This window comes from Marmota flaviventris, chromosome 9, assembly GCF_047511675.1.
Source record: "Marmota flaviventris isolate mMarFla1 chromosome 9, mMarFla1.hap1, whole genome shotgun sequence".
Classification (NCBI taxonomy): Eukaryota; Metazoa; Chordata; class Mammalia; order Rodentia; family Sciuridae; genus Marmota; species Marmota flaviventris.
Genome location: NC_092506.1, coordinates 30,564,770 through 30,580,279, shown reverse-complemented (window position 1 = coordinate 30,580,279; position 15,510 = coordinate 30,564,770).

Sequence of the window (15,510 nt, the reverse complement as noted above, 5' to 3'; positions counted from 1 at the left end):
AGCATGGTGACCTTGGAACACCCTTGAGTGACCTTCTGAAGGGACAACCGAGTTCATTTCATTTCTGCCTGACTTGGTCACCTGTACAAAGGTTTTACTTTGTGTTACAAGTGAAAGTTACTGAAGGGGCTGAGAAAAATAATAATGGAACAGCAAGGACCTTGACTGTGCAACCCAGATCTTACTGCACAAAAGACACACCTTGTTTTTCAAGGCTGAAGAACCACGGGGCCTTCCCAGCATTTGACTATAAATTGCACAGAATGAATTAGACATCCGGGTTTTTGAAGTGGTGTAATACATTAATATTTGTGTGTCTGTGCATGTCTGAATTGTGTGGAATTATTAGGGGCATCTGCCAATTCTCTCTGCTATTCCTTTCCTGGCTTTGCTCCTCATTGAAGGTGTCTAGATCCCTCTCTGAGTTCATCCTTCCTCATATCTGTAAATTCCTCCCAATGGGCTTTGGTTCTTTGTGCGACTTTTCCATTAAAGAGCAATCTTTGTCTGGGGAGTAGCAACTGGAGCAGTTCTGCAGATAAATAGCAGATTGTGTTATTTGTCGAAAGTGACAGTTTCTTGGCACCCAGTGCCTGTCTAAATAGGCTGAAGTATTAAGTTCTCGGCATATCGCTATTGTCTCAGCTTGACTTTGCTGCCTTTTCTATGTGCTGTTCGTGACTTGGAGAACTTAAGGTAACCGAGTCCTGCCAATTTGGGGTGTGAACAGAGTATTTCCCACTGTAATGTTGAAAGATACAGCCAAGTCCTGTAGAGAAGCTCCCCTTTCTTTGGGGGCCAAGCAGCTTCTCACTGGAGGAGCTCATCTGTGATGGATGTCCACCTGGGCACTAAACATGGTCTCTTGGAACCCTCTGTAAGCCAAGGGCTCTTGCCCTCTCAGTAGGTATTAAGTCAGGCAATACACTGCTTAGTCTTCCTAAGACTTAGATCATCCTAGGCGCCTCTTTGACTTGATAAAACTTGAGCAAGGCCCGTGGCTCTCAGGGACATCCCACAGCATCTTGAAAGTGCCACTTGAGAAAAGCAGATCCAGGTTATGAGCCTTCCTTTGCATACACTGGTTTTTGTCTTGCTAGACTGTAAGCTCTTTGAGGGCAGGGACAAAGTCTCATCACTATTGTTTTCCTGGTACCTGGCAAGAAACAGGTAGACAATTAATACTTGCTGGATGAATGAGCGAACGTCTTCTGGAAGATTCCTTCGATGGGGAGGCCCGATCTTTAATTGGGACATGAATAATTTCTTCACTGGAATAAGAACATGGCAGCCAAATCTTCGAGGACATATTATCTATGATGAACAATTTACTGTGACACTCCTTACTTTGCTTTCTCACCTGGGCTGAAATGAAACCCAAGCAGGTTTTTTTAGTCCCACCAGTCAACATATGTTGGCTGAGGATTCTGTTGCCTTCCTTGGAGCTGTGAGACCTATCTGGTTCAAGACGCCAGTAAATGAATCCTTGACCTATTTTAACCCATGAAGATTATGAATGTGTTTATATGATGTCAGTGGCTATTTAAGCGTAAAACAGTTTTAAGTTTTAGTATTTGGGGGTTGGTTTTTATTTTATTTTATTTTTTTTCTTTTTGAAAAAAAAATACCAAGGGATCTTTTGATAAGGTTAGTAATGCCTATTAGATATTAGTTTTGCAAGTGTGTTGTTTTTCAGTTACAGAAAACATAAGAAAAGGTAAAACAGAGGGAAAAGCAATTATATCATTCTTCTATAGTTAAAAAACAAGCATTTGTTGAGCTCCTACTATGTGCACAGTGTGGAACCCTATGTGAGGAGCTTGCCTGATTATATTTGCTATGATAGTTTCTTGACATGTAGCTGTTTGAGGAATCCTTACTGTTATGAATGAAACAGTGTCATGGTGATCACAGTATCAGAGCTGAATTATGCTCAGCTTTGGGTCTCAGGATTCAGTTTCTGGGATAAGAGATAAAGCCTTTTAAGAAGAAAAAAATCCGTTGAAACTGTGTCTTATAAAATTGGAATATGCAGGCCTTCACATGTTTAGCTGAATTGGGATTAATCTGTCTGTAGCTATCTGCATAATTCATGCTTTTCTTGCCATCTGCCTTCTGGGTTGACATTTTTTTTTTTTTAAACAACCGTACTGGTACTGCCACTATTGTTTTAAAAATCAGAACTCCTTCCCTTTAAACTGCGTTAAATTCAAACTGAGTGTTTCTGTTCTATGAGAGAATTACTGTTTTTCAACATGTGGGTTTGTTTTTGTTTGTTCGTTTGATGGGTCCCAGAAAACACTAATAAAAGCCACAGAGACCAGCCTGTAAATGTGTTCTTTGTTCTTCAACAGGGCCACCCCCAACCGGGCTTAGAGAAAACGGACCTGGTCTGTAGGAGCAGAACACACACAGCTTATTCACTCACTCGATAAGCCCTTATTAAGCATCTCCTAGGTGCCAGACACCATCCTAGGCACTGAGCTATGGCAGAAAATGAGAGACAAAAATACTTGGCTCTCGTGCTGTTTGCTTTATGGGGTAGAAACAGATAAGAAAAAAAAATGCTAACAAAGTAGCATATCAAATGTGGAGTAAAAACACGTAAAGCAAGGAAGGACAGAGAGTGTGGAGCATGTTGGGGTGTATTGCAGTTTAGGTATGATGAAGGGGGAAACATTCAGTAAAGGACTGAAGGATGTGTGGGAAAAGCCTCGCAGATAACTGGAGAAGTGATCTATGCAAGTGCAAAGGTCCTGGGGTGTGTGTGTGTGTGCCTGTCCATTCCAAGGAATACCAAGAAAGTCTGTTTGCCTGAGCAGACTTGCAATAGTAGGAATTGAGACACTTTGATATCAGACCATATAGAACTTGGAGGTCCTTATGGAAGTGCTAATTTTTCCTTGTACAAGATGAGAGGCCTTAAAGGAATGACACACTCCAACTTTTGGTTCCAAAGTTTCCATCTAGCTGTTGTGTTACGAATGGATTGCAGGAAAGCATAGGCCACTGGGTTGATGTTTTCAGTAAAGGATGAACAAAGGGGGGCTGAAAAGATCACTCTCCCATCCAGGTTTCTAATACAATATTAAATTTGTTCTAGGCAGCAAATGAGTTCTGCCTGTTCATTATGCATTTCTCCCTGGGCCCAGAAAGTCTGTCATTTAGTCACTTCACTTTATAAATAAAAATAATAACAGCTAACCATTGAGGGAAAATTCAAGAACTGCTATGTATACCTTATACGTGTTTTTAAATTTAATCCTCATGAAAGCCTGTGATACACAGATAGAGTCAATATTTTTCAAAGTATGGAAATGAAGTTCAGAAAGATTAAGTGACTTTCCCAAGGTCACACAGCTAGTAATAAGTAGTAGATGGTCTTGGATACTCAGGTCCTTCTTCTTCCACCCCTGAAGTACACATGCAGACACACACATTTCTATGATTAAATATGTTGGAGAGGGCTGGGGATGTGGCTCAAGCGGTAGCACGCTCGTCTGGCATGCGTGCGTCCCGGGTTCGATCCTCAGCACCACATACAAAGAAAGATGTTGTGTCTGCCAAAAGCTAAAAAATAAATATTAAAAAAATTCTCTCTCTCCTCTCTCTCTTTCTCTTCTCTCTCTAAAAAAAAAAAAAAATATGTTGGAGAAATACTAAGCTGAACAGTGTTTTCCAGAGCTACATGCTGTAGAAATTCTCAGAGTCTTTACTATGATGCCATACATTGTGAATCTACAACGGAAGGGAAAATGTGTACTGAAGTTCCCAAGCATGATGATGATGAGCTTCCCATCAAAGACCTCAAGAAACCCACACTGCTTAGAACACACGGGGAGAGATAACAACCTTTAGAGATAAGTTCTCAGACAGGAGAGGCAGTATTTGCATGTTGATGTTACTCCAGCCTGTCAAACTTGGCCAACTTTGGATATATGCCATTTTTTCCTTCTGTGGGTAGAAATCCTCTCACTGACCGACCTGGGCATTATTGATTTGTGTTGCTGCATGTCTCCGTGATAACAAGAACTTGCAAAGTGACAGGAATCAATAAACCCTCCTGAATTTTCACTCTTTGGAATATTCAAAACTCTAGGCCACATGTGACTCAGCTTAAAATAGTTAAAATTGTGTCAATTAAATATGCCTTTATCACATGGGCCACTGATCATGTGCTGAGTACTTATCACTAGTGGTTACCGTACTGGACGGGACAGATGCAGAATATCTCCATCGCTGGAGAAGATTCTGTTGGTCCACGCTGCTCTGGGATCTGATCTGGGGTGGTGGGGTTGGGCGGGCTGGGGAATGAGGCGAGTGACCAATGGTGAGATGAGTTCTAGGGAACCTTAGGAACCAAAGGTGCTGGAGATTCTAGAGAACAACAATAAAAAAAGGATCTGAAGCAAATAGCCTTGTGTTTGCTGAATGAGTGACAGAATTTTCCAGTATGGACACGTTTGATGCTGTCAGCAGAGGCTCAGAGGGGGAGGATTTGATTATTCCTATCTCTGAACCCCACATACTCAGCACAATTGTTAGCGGGCATCCTAAAGATGTGGCTTTCTGGTTGGGAATGTTGGCATTGAGGAGGGATCACTGTAATAGGAAAAGAAATGAAAAGTCCCTCCGAAAAGAACAGCTGCCACTAAGCGGCCCTTCTACCACTTCATTTCCTCTTTTCAATAGAGACTCTGGTAGCGTAGCTTTAGGCTCTCTCTTGCCTTGCAAGTCGGCTCTCCTCCATTAGCTAGCACAGTCTGCCCGTCCACATCACTGTGACAGTGCCCTATGGGACGTCACAGTCAAACTCGTTCCTGCCCCAGGGACTTTGCTTCAGCATCTCCCTCCTCCTGCAATGCATCTTTTGATCTTTTCATCTTCCCCTGGCTGGCTCCTTCTAGGTCTCCATTCAAAAAGTCACCTCCCCTAATCAAAGGAGCTTCAGCAGCCCACCTACCCCCAAATCGCCTCCTATGACATAATACTTTTAATCTTCTCAGAAATTACGGCACCTGAAACGAGATCTTGACTTTATTAATTCGCTTTTATTGTGCTTATTTTTCCTTCCAGGACATAAGCTCTCGGGGAGTAGGGGCCTGGCCTTGCACGTTCACCCACAGAGTCCCAGAACCAGGATGCGCCAGATGTATGCACCTGGCTCTGTCAATATTTGTTGAACAAATAAAGGACCTTCTTATTTTCCGATTCCAAGTCCTTTCTTCTGACTTCCTGAGTTTTGACCCTGCTGATTCGCTTCCCTGGTTCTTTTAGAAAAGATCTTCCTTGTTTTCTGCAGCAGTGAAATTCTTGCTCTTCTCCTTTCCCGAGAACTCATTCTTCACTCCTTACTCTTCTCATCCACCAAACCTTGGGTATTCCGTGAGGTTGGATCCCCAGACCTCTTCTCTCTTCACATTCCGTCTTTCAGAGCTTAGCCTCGAGAAAGCCCAGCCTCAGAGGCTTCGTCATGGGGTGAGGGAGGCACAGGATGTTTTCTTTCTGGTCCTGGCTTCAGTTCTAAGTGTTGTGGACATGTCACTGTAATTTCTCATTCCTTAGTTTCTTCTTCATTGAATGGAGAGATACCTCTCCTTCCCAGTGGTGGTGGGAACCAAGAAAACAGATGCTAACATCTGGTCATTTTATTAATGATGAACGGTTATTCATACAGACATTGTGCTAAATGTTTGGCTTTCATATTTTATTTTAATCCTTATTCTAATCCCTTGATAAAAGTTCCACTGTAATTTCCATTTTATAGATGAGGAAACTGAGGCCCACAGAGGTAAAGCTCTTGCCTGATTTCCTTCTGGAACCTCTCCCCTGGTCGACAGCAGAGTTGAAGTCTTAATCATGATGCTTTATGGTCTCTCTTTGAAAGCATTGTGAAAATAATTACACATGGAACAAAGGAAAGGACTTATTTCAGGATGTATGACCCATAGGGGAGTACTTTGAGTGTCCAGCCAGGGCATGCAATAGATTTAGCCAACTTGGTGTCTTCGAGTCATTGACCCCGCATTAAAGTCATGCATGACGATTCTAGCTACAGAGATTCAAAGAAAAGTCGGTGTCTCACTTGCCTTAAAATCATGACCCCAAAGATGCTTAGACGGAACAACCAGTTGGCACAAACTCCTGTGCGAAAAGTCAGGCTGGGGGTCACCGAGCCTCTTAGCCAAGAAAGGAAGCCAGTTCACAAATGTTTTCCAATCAAATGTGAACCTTCATGGTCACGTCCCATCCTCCTACCACGTCCCCACAATCACAGGGTCAGTGCATTGCAACGTGGAGACAGCCACAGGGAAGCTCCTCCCCCCGTCCCCACCCCCGGCCTCCATAGTGATGCTGTGAAACCCTTTTCTGCTGATTCTCTTTATCTAGCCAACATCACCTCCCCTCTGAGTCACAGGCAGTGAGGCTGCACATCCTAGATGTCGGTGGAAGAGCAGATGTGTGACCAGAAGGTCCAAGTTGGAGCTGCTAAGAAATAACAAATGCAGAGTCAGAAGCCCTAGAGAGTGTGCGCTCCGGCAAGGGATCCTGTAATCCTCTGCCCTTTGTCCATCTCCCTCGTCTGCTTCCTTGCGTGTGTGTGCATGTACGTGCGCGTGTGTGCACCTGAGTGTGGGTGGCTCCCCTGCTCTCTCTTGTTCAGAATCCCTGTTTCTCTCCTTCCCAGACCCTCCTTCCTCTTGCTCACCAATCCCCTTCAGAGTCCTCTCCAAACCTGTCTTTCCAGGTGCCGAAAGACAGAGCCAAAGAAAGGACGGTCCAGGACCAGGAATGGTGCCACCTCTCTGAAAGTCTTAGAGGTGACAATAACAAATGGTATTTACCTAAGCGTTATTAACACATCTACTGTTCTCCTTCACTGTTTAGTCACGTCACTCAACACTAATGGACTTTTCCAGTGGCAAACAGAGAGAGGAGGAGGAAAACAAACAGGGCATTCACACCAGCCGGGGTCGGTGATCCCTGCCGGAGCCGTGAAAACAGAAGCCGTTTCTTAAGTTTGACCCAGGGACACGTCTCACCTGCCTGGGGATGCGCGGGACTCTGGGCCACGCTGGAGTCTCCACTGAAGCTCCTTGGAGGGGGAAGCAAGAGGGAAGGTCACAGTTTCATGATGTGAGAAAAAAAGTGCTTCACTTACTCAAAAACATGCCGAATTTCAACTTATTTCATACTTAATTTTCATTCTTATTTCAACTACTTACTGATGACAAGCAGGGTGACAGGCACTGCATGACCAAAGCCCAGGAAATCCCATGAGAATGGAAGAGAGGTCAGTGGAGGAGAGGAAGGGGACTTGGGGAGGGATGGGAGAAAGAAGGAACAGTGGAATGAATCTGCCCAAACTCTCCTAAGGACATGTACGAACATATGACAGTGGATTTCACCTTTATACATAGCCAATGCACCCTGATTAAAAAGAAATAAATAAAAAAGACCAGTGGAGTAGAGGAAAAGGAACAGGAAGAGGGAGGATGGGAGGGGAAGGGGAAGTTCAGGGACTGAATGGGAGCAAATTATATTCCGTGCTTGTATAATTGTGCCAAATAAACCCCAATATTACATATAAGTATAATACACTAATAAAAAAATACTTTTTTAAAAGTGGCTGGCCCAAGTTTACCCAGTAGCCCAGTGTCAGAGCCCACCTGACTTCCAGATCTACCCCACCACTCTGTCTCTGTTGGCAACCATTATTTCCTTGGGAAGGAGATATCTTTCAATCACCAGGCCTGGAAAGCAGGTTAACTGAGTAAAATGCACTAGACTTTGAGTTGGAACAATCCCCCTTCCAATTCTCATATCTTTGCTTCTATGCAGGGTGACCCTAGGCGACTGGACCTTTCTAAACCTCCACTTCCTAATGAGCCGGCAGAGAGTTCTAAGTTGGAGCTTCTAGTTTGTCAGGGAGATAAACAACTAACAGATGTTACACTGCAGTGTGATCAAGAACAAGGGACTGCAGGGAGACAGGACACCAGCCCCCGGGTTCCAGTCAGGGCCCCAACACTAACTAGCCACAGGCCCTTAGGCAAGGTTCTCAAACTCTCTTACCTTCGTTTCTTCACCTGCAAATCAACAGGTTGGACTAGATGATCTTTGAGGTCATTCCAAATAGCAAGTTCCAGGAATTTATGAAAATAAGTTTGACTCTAGTCCAACATTCATTTAATTTTTTTTCCATTCAGCTAAACTATTGAGAAATGGCTTCCCTCATCTCCCTGAGATGGATTAGGGAACTAAGGTGAACACTGAGTTGTTCTCTGGTGAGATTGTAGATGGTGGAGGTGAGAGGGGAGTGGAAACAGAATCAGCAGAGCCTGGATCCCTGGATATATGCAGTCAGTTCCAGGGGAAGCTGCTCTTTTGAATCTGAAGATTGCATCTCCCAAGGGTAGAGCTGCTCCCCAGGGTCATGGTTCACAGGTAACGTTGATGGTTGATATTTATTTGGTATTTACTCTGCGTCAGACAGAACACTGCACATTTCCTGTATGATTTCATTTAACTCCATGAGAAAGGTGCTGTCGTTACTACTGTCTTTCCACTGGGACAAGGACGCTGAGGTTCAGGATGATTATACCCTTTTCCCAGATGGCCGACTCAGCTGATGAACTCAGCTCCCAGGAACTGCCCTACCTTTTACATGAGTGCTCACAGAAGCACTATCTGTGGTTTGAATGGCCAAGTGATGACTCTTCTTTCTTTGAGTCTACTTTCTTAGAAACAGGAAATTGAGTTTTGCCCAAAACAAAAATAAACATGTCCCTGTGACGTCGAGTATAATTTGAAATTCAAAACTCATGAGGGATGTTGCCTTTTCCTGATTTTGAAGAGTCCAGCCACAGCAATGCTGGTGGTAGAACCGAGACTCCCATGAGCCCCTGCAGCAGGACTCCATGACGGGCACCCAGGTCACCTCGGTCTCAGAGGGCGTGTGCCAGGATGCAGTGTAAGGATACAGGATTCCAGAGAGAGGAAGGGTCATCTCCAGTCCTGACAAGGGCTTCCCCAGAGTAAGGATTTAATTGTCATTGGAGAAGGGAAAGTATTTTCATTTCTGTTCTGATGACTTTTAAAAAGTGATGTCTAATCATTATTTGAAAAAAAAAACTTAAGAAATATAGAAAGACACAAAGAAAGCGTAAAAAAACACCCCAAATCCCATCACTTAAAATAATCTTTACATATATTTTTTGACACTTTTTCAGACTTCTAGAATAATAAAAGGATAGATGGATTGAGAACTGGGAACTGGGGGCATGGGGAGATATAATGAAAGCAAGACTTCACCGTAAAACTTTACATCTGAACCATACCAATGTTATTACTTATTAAATAAAAAGAATAATATATAGACACATTGATAGAAATAATCTTACAAATACAGTCTTTAGTCAGAATTTAAGAACAATTCAATTTGACTTGAACTCAATTTGAAGAAAAATAAATGGAGGAAATCATTAAATTCAAATATACTTTTCTTTAATATAAAGTATATTAGTTTAAAGAAGAAAACTTTACATTCATTAAAATAAATATTGACATGGGAGTAAATACTTTTGAAAACCACATGTTTTCATTTAGACTGGATTGACTCATTGCTGCAAAAGATGATAAAATTAACTCTTGTGTTGTTTTTTTTTTTTCCATTTCTCTTCTACTTAGCAATCAGGGTTTGAGTCCTTTTATTTTTTATGTTGCTGAGGTTTAAAGATTACTCTTTTTCTTTACAAAATCCCAAAGTAGTTTAGTCTTTGATGTAAATTGAACTGTGTTCAATGTTTAGCACTGTTTTTTTTTTTTTGTTGTTGTTGTTGTTGTTGGTTGTCCTATCTTCTAGATTCCCTTGTTGCTTGGCTGGATTCCCTGATGTACTGAATTCCTGTTGATTACAGTCTTCTATTCTAATAGTCTCAGTTTCCATCGGGAATTCACATAACTCTGAGAAAACTAGCTTTTCCTTCAACCCCAGCCATGGATCATATGGCCATGCTAAGCAAATCCCAGTATTCTACGTCCTTGGTGAGGGTGTTCATATGACCCAGGATGGTGCAATCAGAATGAACCTCAGCACTTCTTGCTAGGAACGTTCAGACAGAAGTCTCTTCCTCAAGATTGTATGGTATGAGGATTTGAATCCTGGGAGTTGTAGTAGTAATGCAACTATTTTTTTTTCCTTGCATAAGGGAAGTTAGCCTGAGGATAAAGTCAACACACACAGTGAGGACAGAATAAATCAAATTTCAGAGAACAACTGCTGCATCCCTGATGATATCGTGAACACCTGGACCAAGTTGCACCTGAACTTGAAGCACTCCCTGTTTCTAGGTTTTTCAGTTAGAGAAGTCACTGCATCCTTACTTTAGATAGCATGAGTTCTGTGTTGCTTGCAAAATAAGGAGCACTAGTTAATGCAGTTGTGAAGGTACCCGATGACAGGGGGTTATGGAAAGCGTATTCTTGTAGAGAAAATATCATGAACAAAGCCTCAGAGGCCACAGAACCAAGGGCATGTGATGTAGTTTTTAGGAGTTTAACTTTTTCTCATGTTACGTGGGGCCTTATTCGTGTTTAGCAGGAATAGAACATTATGGTAATAGCTCATCTATGATAGTTTAAGTCACTTCCCTACAGAAGTATTTTACCAGGGGCTAGGAAAATTCATGGGAGCCAAGAGGAACCCTGAGGAGAGTTGGGAGATGAGGGAGGAGCTTGTCCTGGCAAATAGATGAAGGTTATTTTATTCTCTGGTAGAACGTTTTAAGGCATTGGATCTCAAGCTGTCCTGGGACAAATGGAGACAGAATTCTGAGTAAGAGAAACCTGAAATCGTACTAATGAAGGCAACTGCTTTTTATTTGAATTCTGACTGCAGTTTTCTGTCTATGGGATAAAGACCTCTTCTGCAATCTCCTGAAAGGGTCCAGTTTTCAGGAGCCACCAGCCCCTGATGTGGAAGAAGCAATGTGCCAGGGCAAGACTTGGGTGACCTTTAAAGGATCTCTACTAACCTCAAGCTCCCGTACAGAGGGGAACTTTACAGTAGTCTTTGGGAATGTAACTGAGGAAATGTCATCAATAGCCTCTGACTCTCTGACAGGCAGTGTATTACAGTATTGAATTATTTGGCTTCAGGACCAGATTGCATAAGTCTGAATCTTGGCTCAATCGTAATTCCAAAATCACCTCTAACCTGTGCAATAACCATGTGGTGTTAGGATTTGCATTTTACAGATAAATAAAGGAGGTTCAGAATACTTTTGATCTTATCAAATTTATACAGTTACTTAGTATCAGGATAGGGTTTAAACCAGATAGACCTACTTTTACCCCTGAGCTACCTTTTATCATTTCTGTTGTGAGCTGTTTCCCATAAGCTCACTGTTGCAGGGTGACCTTTTTTTTTTTTTTAATCTGGTTTTTCCAGAGCAAGGTTCAGGGAACCTGAAAGTTTGGGTTATGTCTCAAGTAAGAAGAAGTAGAAGAAATCATCTCTGGGCTCCCTATTTTATGCCTCTATTTGTTCTATTCCATGTGTTGTTCCCAACATAACCCACATAGTACACAGTTCTGGCTATGCCATCTCTGACCTTCAAAATATTCCAGTTATCTTAAGGGTCAAACTCTTCAACTGTTTTTCAAACTCTTCTACTGTATTTCCCATTCTTACATTTCATAAAAATAAATAAGTAGTAGTCCCATAAAATCAAAACACTCTTGGAATTTTAAAGAGCACTATAGAATTCTACTATAAGGGAAACCAGCAACAATATAGTACCTCCTAGCAAAACAACAAAAAACGTTTGAAAGTATTGAGAGTTGCTAAGGCAATCAGGACTTGAACAGACAAGATCCCAAGGAACAGGGAATCATGCAGAAACGGGAGGGCTGTCATTTAAAAAAATCTCAGGTTATTTTTGCATTTTGAATTTTTGAATAAAGGGCAGGAGACAGCTACTAAAAGGTTGAGAAACCTGTGAAGATTTTGATAGACTGAAGAAAGAAAAATAAGATGTTTGAAGGGTCAGAATACTGGTGAGAAGAAAGGGCTACATAATGGATCCCAATAGCACATCAGATTTCTCACCCTTAATATTTGACAAATTCTGAAGATGCTTGGGGTAGGAGACTGATAAATTTGGATTCTGTGAAACAGAATGAATTTTTTGGTCATTGCAATGCCAAAGGAGCAAGAACGGAGCCAGAGGGAATTGTGTTAGGTGAAATAAGTCAGGCACAGAAAGACAGGAGCACGTGTTCTCACTAAAACAAACAAACAAACAAAAAAAACCCAAAAAACAAACAAACAAACAAAAAACCAAAAACAAAAAACCTTTTTTAGCTGAAAAAGTTAATCTTATAGAAGAAGAGAGTAGAATATTGGCCAGTAAAGACTAGGAAGGATAGGGACAAAGGGGCTAGAAGCTCAATAGTAATTAACAAAACATAGTTGGATAGATTTTTGTTGCTGCTAATGACAGGATTTCAAAGGCTGGAAAACATTCTATTGTACCTATATTTTCCAAATTTTTAAAATTCATTCATTGGTGAATGCATACCTTAGTTGGTTCCATGTCTTGACTTTTGTGAATAACGCTACAATAAACATGGGAGTACAGGTATGTGTTTGATATGTTGATTTCTCTATTTTTGCTCTTGTTGCCTCTATTTTTAGGATTCTATCTGAAAAATTCATTACCCAGGTCAATTTCATGGAATCCCCCTATATTTTTTTTCCTAGTAATTTTAAAGTTTCAGGTCTTAAATTTACATCAATCCATTTTTAGTTGACCATAACTTTATGGGAGACCTTCAGCCAGACCCACCTTCAAGAACAGTTCTCATTCTCCTGATGCTCAGAAACTGTGTGAGAAAATAAATGTTTGTTATTTCAAGATTCTGAGTGTTGGGATAATAAGTTATGTAGTAATATATACTAACATGCTCAGTACAGGTACTCAATAAACATCAGTGGAATAAGTTAGTACATCTGTGCTTGGTTTCTTATGTTAATTCAAGATATTAAGTAATTTTCCCAAGATCCCACACCTGCCAGTGAACCACCTTCTGCCTTCCTAATTACGATGCCTCTGAGGAATTTCTCCTTCTCACATCCTGCCCTCAGCCAGATGGGCAAGAGGGTTAACCTCTGAGGTCCTGGACTTGGGTCGGTCCCTCTCTACCCATCGTGACTAGGCCTGTTTTCAAGAGATAATAATCCTGGCCGTATCATGGAAGCCAGGGAACATTTATTTTCCTGTTGGGTCTGTCTTATCTACACATTTCAATACATTAACTAAGAAAGCTTTTATCTGAGCCCAGGAGGAAAATGTCATTTTAAAATTGTTGCAGTGTGATCATCTTACTTCTTTCCGGAGAGTCAGTTCAGGGCTGTAGGGATGTAGTTTTCATGTTATCCTGTGATAGCAGGAATAGAAACATCAAGGTAGAGGTTGATAATGAATCTCAGGGTCAAACCAGATCCCAGAAGATGATCTATGCTCTGAGCTGTTGAGACCTGAGATAAAGCCTGACTCATGTGAACACGCTTTAGTGCTTATCTTGCTGTGATTATAACCAGGAAAGGGCTTCCCAGCATCCAGGATGTCACATGTCATGTTGCTACATTACTATAATGTCCCTCACTGGGAAGAGTTTCAAACTTCTCTCTCTCTGCCCCCACCCACTGTGTGTGTGTGTGTGCGTGTGTGTGCGTGTGTGTGTGTGTGTGATTGCTATGTGCTCTGGACTTTAGGCAGGTACTAGGTCACATTTCTTGTTCAATCCCATTACCACACACTTCTGGGCATATAGTCAATGTTGAATGAATGTAAAGATGTGCATTTTTCAGCTTCTGTGATTATATGATTATTTTAAGATTTATTTTTTTAAAAAAATAGTTATTTTTTACTTTAGTTTTAGGTAGACACAATATCTTCATTTTATTTTTATGTGGTGCTGAGGATTGAACCCAGTGCCTCACGCATGCTAGGCAAGTGCTCTGTCTCTGAGCCACAACCACAGCCCAAGATTTACTTTTCTTACTCATTTTAACACTTAAAAGTCTCTTCCTCCTTCCACAAAACAGAACAAATCACAAAAACAAGACCAAACTACAAAAGCAAAACAAAAACTCAGGCTGATTAGCTAATAACCAATAGTCATTCACTTTCTTCTTCGTGTCATCTACTGTCTGAAGTTATTTTCATCTATTATTGCAATTTTTTTCCTTCTCGAGTTCAGATCAGAGGCCCATTCTTTCAGAAAGGCTGCCTTCCTTCCCCAAAGCACACGCTCCAAAAAGAGCAGAGATGAAATTTGAACCTGGGTCTAACTTCCCAGCCCCATGCACTTTCCACTGCCCATACTGTGTCCATTCACCTGCTGGTAGCGTGGTCCTCTGGTCTCCAGCTCCATGGCCAGCCCAAGGAGAACCTCATTGTTATACAGAATACATATATGATGTTGTAATGAGAAAAAGAAAAAAAAGTGTGTCACATTAGATTGGATAGAAAGAAAGGATGGGAGAGGAGGGGAGGAGTAGGGAGGATAGGAAGGGCAGCAGAATAGAATAGACAATATGATTGATGTATGTACATTCCATGTATGTATTATATGTCAAAATACATTCTGCTGTCATGTATGACTAAAAAAAAATAAAAATAAATCATATGGTTAAAAAAAAAAAGAAGTCATGCAGATGTCCGGCCTCCTCAGTAAAGGAGTAGCCCTGGGCTGTCCATTTATTATCAACAGAATGGTTCCACTTTCTTGGCTTTACATTTTGGGCTTTCCTATAAAATTTCATTTGAACAAAGTGTTCCAGAGGAAAACCAAACCAAATCCAACTGGAACAAACGAAGGAGTCCGCTGATGTTGATGACTGGGTAACCTCGTGGGTCCCTACTATGAAATCCCACTCCAGTTACTTCCTCTCTGAGCCATTTCCTTCAGCCTCAGGCTCCTGGAAATGGAGAGTGAGCACAGAGTCAGACCTCCTTTAGTACAATACAGCAGCACTTCTTTCCAGCCAGGCTCAGTTTCAGGGTTTGGACTCTCCGTGAGATAATGAGGGGGAGGGGAAACCCAGGCAGTATAAAACTGAGAGGACTCAGCATATTGCAGTCTTGCTAACACCAGGGTGGGCCAGTCTATTCCAGTGGTTGAAAGTCAAGGCTCTTGACTCAGAGAGACTAGGTAGGTCATGTTCCAACTTTGACTGCATGCTAGATTTTTCATTGGGGTAAATTCCTCTATTTTTCTAAGCCTCAGCACCCTTACTGGATAGAGACCATAGTAAAGACCATCTCATAAAGTTGCTACAAAGATGCAATGAAACCAGTGGCTACCATTTTTTGAGCACTTACTACCAGCATGTGGTCTGCTGAGGTTGTATAGACATTGTCTAAGTGCACTTTGACATCAGCCCACTCAGGGGGTATACTTGACCTTGACGGCATGCATAAAAAGGGATCAGTGAGTTGG